The sequence below is a fragment of the Triticum aestivum genome, chromosome 2A (genome assembly GCF_018294505.1).
Source record: "Triticum aestivum cultivar Chinese Spring chromosome 2A, IWGSC CS RefSeq v2.1, whole genome shotgun sequence".
Taxonomy (NCBI): Eukaryota; Viridiplantae; Streptophyta; class Magnoliopsida; order Poales; family Poaceae; genus Triticum; species Triticum aestivum.
This window is the reverse complement of record NC_057797.1, coordinates 316296325-316301099: the sequence shown is the minus strand read 5'-3', so window position 1 is coordinate 316301099 and position 4775 is coordinate 316296325. Positions and strand designations below refer to the sequence as shown.

Sequence of the window (4775 nt, the reverse complement as noted above, 5' to 3'; positions counted from 1 at the left end):
AACCGCGTATAGTCACCGCCGCCGTCATCATCGTCGTCGTTGCGTCCGCCTACGCCGCCGTCGTCCTTGCTGCATCCCTCCCCCGGTTGGCGCGGCGGGTTGGACGGTCCGGGGGCGTCGTCGTCTTCACTATCGAGGATGACGACACCGTCATCGTCCTCGCGCCCACGTTTGCGGGCGGTGATCTCCTCCAGGGCCCGGCGCTGCCGGACCATCTCCTCACGCACGTAGTCATCGTGCAACCACCGCATGGCGTCCTCATCGGAGAAGCCAGGCCGGGTTATCTCCTCGTACTCCGGGGGGAGGCTGGACTCCACCTTGGGCTCGACGAGGGCGCCGGAGCTGTGGGTACGCGCGCTGACAGGTGTGTCCTGGGGCTCCGGCTTGACGGGGCGGAGGTGGAGGCAGGGAGAGCCGCCGGAGCTGCGGGTACGCGCGCTGACAGGCATGTCCTGGGGCTCCGGCTTGACGGGGCGGAGGTGGAGGCAGGGAGAGCCGCCGGACGAGGAGGAGGACGCCCCGGTCTCCATGCGCCTCGGCGTCCAGGAGCTTCCCCGACAGCGTGAGAAGGACGGGGGAGCGGGGTACTCGAGGCGCGGCGTGTTGCCGCCCTCGATGTACTCGAGGACGGCCTCCAACGTGCGGCCGGGCACGCCCCACCACCGGCGCCGGCCATCGGAGTTGAGCCTGCCGGAGGGCACGACACCATTGGTGGCCTCGAGCTGCTCGGTGTGACGGCGGCGGAAGTAGGGCTCCTAGAGCGGGCTGTCGGGGACGTACCGTGGCCCCTCCCTCGCCGCTCGCGGCAGGGACGCGTGGATGCGTGCGATCTCCCCACGCTGCGTCGCCCCGGTGGGTGGTGGTGGCACCGGCACGCCGCCGGCGCTGACCCTCCAAGACCCGAGCACCCGCATGTCCGGCGGGACCGGGTACTCGGCCTCGAAAAGGAGGCGAGCCTCGTCATCATGCAGATGACGGCGCCCGAATCCGTTTGCCGCCGCGCCGTCGCCTGGGAAACGCTCGGCCATGCTTTCTCAACTGGTGACAGCGAGAGGAGGAAAGGGGGAGAAATGAGCGCGTCGTCGGTGGATGATCAGGGTGAGTCTCTCCGGCGCGCTTGCAGTCGGCTTTTATAGGCGGAGACGCTGTGTGGTAGGCTTGGCCGGCGCGTTACGCGTGGTGTGATTGTGTGGCGGCCGAGGGACGCGCCGCCCAGCCTTCACTGCGCCGCCCGTGAGGCATCAATGGAGGCTGACCAGCGCGGCAGCGCGCGACAGCTTTGGCATTGATTCGCCGCGGGAAACGAGGCGATGAGGACGACGAAGGGGCGAGAAGAGGGTAGAGTCGCTGATGCGGCGGGCCCGCAGCTCTTCACGCCAAAAACGATTCACCTGGCGCCCCCGAGCGACCCCCAGTGCGCCAGGTTCGGGTTGGGTCCGCTGGCGCCAATTTCGACCTGAGCCGGCGAAAACTGGGCTCTTGGGGGTGCAACTGGACCGATTTTTTGACGCCGGCTAATGAAAAGATGCCTCGGGGGCCTCCTTGGGGGCGCGGCTGGAGATGCCCTTACTAGATGAAAATCAATAACGCAGGTGATACATCCCACGCTACTGCTACCCCGATCCACTCCCACCCCACCGAACTCTCTCGTGAATCCTTAAAAAAAACTCTCTAACCTCACCCTCACCCCTTGGTCGACCTCCTCTCCCCCATGATCTCTTCCCCGCCGCCGCCACCAACGCCGACCGGTTCCGGCGAGCTCCGGCCGCGCGCTACACGCCCCCAAGCTCCACCCCTCCCCCCTCGTCCAGATCCGTGCCTCAAGGCGTACATCATTGCCCGCGGCTAGGGTTTCGGGCGCCTCCCGTGTTCTTGCCGGAATCCACCACAATCAGCGATGGCGAGGCCGGCACTTGCGGGATCCGTCACCGACGTTGCCCAGTTAGGCCATTCCCCTCCTTCCTTGCTTGGATCCGCCATCTCCTCCTCACCTTCTCCTCCTATCTGTGCCTTTGCTACAGGTCACCATGGCGCGGAGGAGGAGGGGGCACACCTAGCCGCCAGCCCTGCTCTGCTCGAGGAGGAGGGGCCTGCTCCTAGGGTGACCAAGAGGTCCTGCACGAGCTCAAGCATGGCCATGATGACCCACCACGGCAGGTATATCTCCATCTCCCTCCCCTTCTTCCACTACTCACTACTGCTGCTAAGTTGAGGCCAAATGTCAATAAATATGCATCATGGGCCTGAGTCAATTCATTCTTCAATCAGCCTATCATTGTTCTTTTAGTTGCATCGTAATGGTATTCTGTAATAACTGTAGTTTGCTGAATCTCGTGAGATGCTAAATTCACCAAATCCTCGAGCAAGTATATGGGAGAGAAGGATGCAGTAGCATTGAAGCTTAGTATTTTTCCAATGAAAAACCATTATATGGCTGCTTCACACCATCTTGAGTTGTATCAGGATATTTGTTAACTGCAAAAAAAGAGAAATGTTAATGTTTCCATTTAAATATATTGAGGGATGACATATGTAAGTTATTTCAGGTGAATTTTGCTTCTATTCTGGTTGTGGATAGCCTTGGTATCAATGTGAAGGTAACAACCCTCTCAAAGATTGGCTCAATTTCAGTAATACTTTCTACTATTGTTCATGCATAGGCATATAAATGATGAGATAACTAATAACAGTAGAAATGGGGGTGACTGGGTAGTAGAGTGTTCATTATAACAACAACCAAGAGTTGCACTGCCTAAGGTTGAATCCATATTCACTTTAGATTCAGCATGGTACTGTAGTAGTGCTTGTTTAGTAATTAGTAATCTTACTTTGAGCATAATAGTGGTCAATCTGCTCAATTTTTTATATTTACCTACTTGATCACTTTAGTTTACTTTGCATGTTGTGTCCTACTGCCTAGCGAACTATCCTTCCTATAAAATTCGAACACAATCTAGCTTGGTACAAACTGATTCTGTAGCTTGGTGCTACTTTATGAGGCATTTGGTAGCGATAAAATATCTTGCTTTTAGTGCCAAGTTTGCTTGCACCAATTATATGTGTAACAATTAGAGGGGAACTTTTGGAACTCATACATTCTATTTCAGTTAATGTTCGAAGCAACTTTCCTATGTGAATCTGACAATCTCACAATTAGAGGGGAACTTTATGAGGCATCTGTTTTTTTCCTTAGCGGTTCGGCACAATTAGTGCATAGAAACAGATTTTTTTGGAAAGCTTCATCATGACATCGATCTTGGTTTCGCCTTATTGCCACTCAGAGTTTGGATGGAGCATCGAGGATTTCAGGCATGGGGTGGGGTGGCCACGTGTTGCAGGATCGCCGGAAGAGTTGGATGTGTTCTGCAGAGGCCAGGTGATCAATGTCGTTGCCAACAGGTACCTAAAGTACACACTTGTAAATTTGGTTGTTTATTTATCCTCAGAGCTGGTTCCCTTGATACTTTTTCTTAGAAACATGATCAAAGATACAAAAAGTTTTACTTCTGAAGCAGAAGTGGCAGTACAGTGTGCATGCCCTATTGGCCTGTTCATGCCAATGGCAGAAGTATCTGATTCATCCGACCCAATTCAAGTTAACTTGAGTGCAGCAGTAGATAAACATTCACTTACAAATTCTACTCCAAATGGACAGTCATAGTAGTACGCGGGCAGTGTAAAATGTGTTTTTGTTAGTTCAGTGAAAATTAGAGATCAACCTGATGGTACTTCATTTTTATTCTAATCTGCCAAATGCTATAAAGGAAATGAAGTTTCTTCCTCGATCAAGTTGTCAGTCCTTGGTTCATTCTCTCCCTTTGCGCCATCGGCAACGGGTCATCTAGTGGATTGAAACGCTGACAGTGAAGCTGAGAATGGTTGATGTGGATCTAGCTTCTAGCCGGTGGAAAGCAAAGTTGTCTAAATCTCATTTCACTCGTGGTCATGCCTAGCATTGTATCCTTCTTAAGTTGGGTTTTCCCCAATTTCTAGGATTGATCTGTTTGGTACTACTTATAATTCATATATATATACTATGCTGCTGCTATATGCTTTTGTTTCTGCTATTATTACTTAGTGATCTATAGGTTATTGTTATACTGTACTAATGCTACAGGATCTTTGTGAGTTCCTAGTAGTGGTCTTGGTTTATTGTTTAATTCCAGGATTTGTGAGTTCTTAGTAGGGAACACATGGACATGAAGTTGCGGCGGCAACAATGACGACGGTATCGACATTGTCACGGGGCTGCGGCGACGACGACGACGACGACATCATCACGGTGATGCGGGGACGACGGCGGTGTCGTCACGATACTGCTGCGGAGGCAACGACGATGACATCAACACCATCAACGGGCTTGTGGAGGCGCCGGCGACCTATACGTGTGGTGTATAATGGATATATATATATATATATGTGTGTGTGTGTATTAATTATCTATATCAGATATGTATGTTTGACTGTATGCATAACATGTGTGTATTATGAAATGCATGTATGTGAGTATTATAATGAAATAGGTAGATTTTTTTAAATCCTAATTTGTTACTGGTAGCGTGGGTGTATCATAGACGGGCTACTACTATGCTGTTAGTAGTAGCGCAGTTTGAAATAGTAGTAGCGTGGGGCACCAGCGCTACTGGTATGTTTGTTTATTAGTAGCGTGGGGTAAAATACACGCTACTGCTAAAAATAGTTGTAGCGTCATAGCAGCAGCATGGGAACCTATGCTACTAGTAGTCCAAAAACCCACGCTACTGGTAAGGTTTTTC

The 4775-nt window shown here is 51.9% G+C and overlaps 1 long non-coding RNA gene across 1 annotated transcript; it reads left to right on the top strand.

Annotated features, from left to right (window-relative positions):
* Positions 1-1600: 1600 nt before the first annotated feature.
* Positions 1601-4565, top strand: LOC123188600 (uncharacterized). Its single transcript, XR_006494951.1, has 5 exons — positions 1601-1941; positions 2022-2157; positions 2547-2597; positions 3282-3399; positions 4184-4565. It is a non-coding gene; the product is annotated as an uncharacterized lncRNA (long non-coding RNA).
* Positions 4566-4775: the final 210 nt, after the last annotated feature.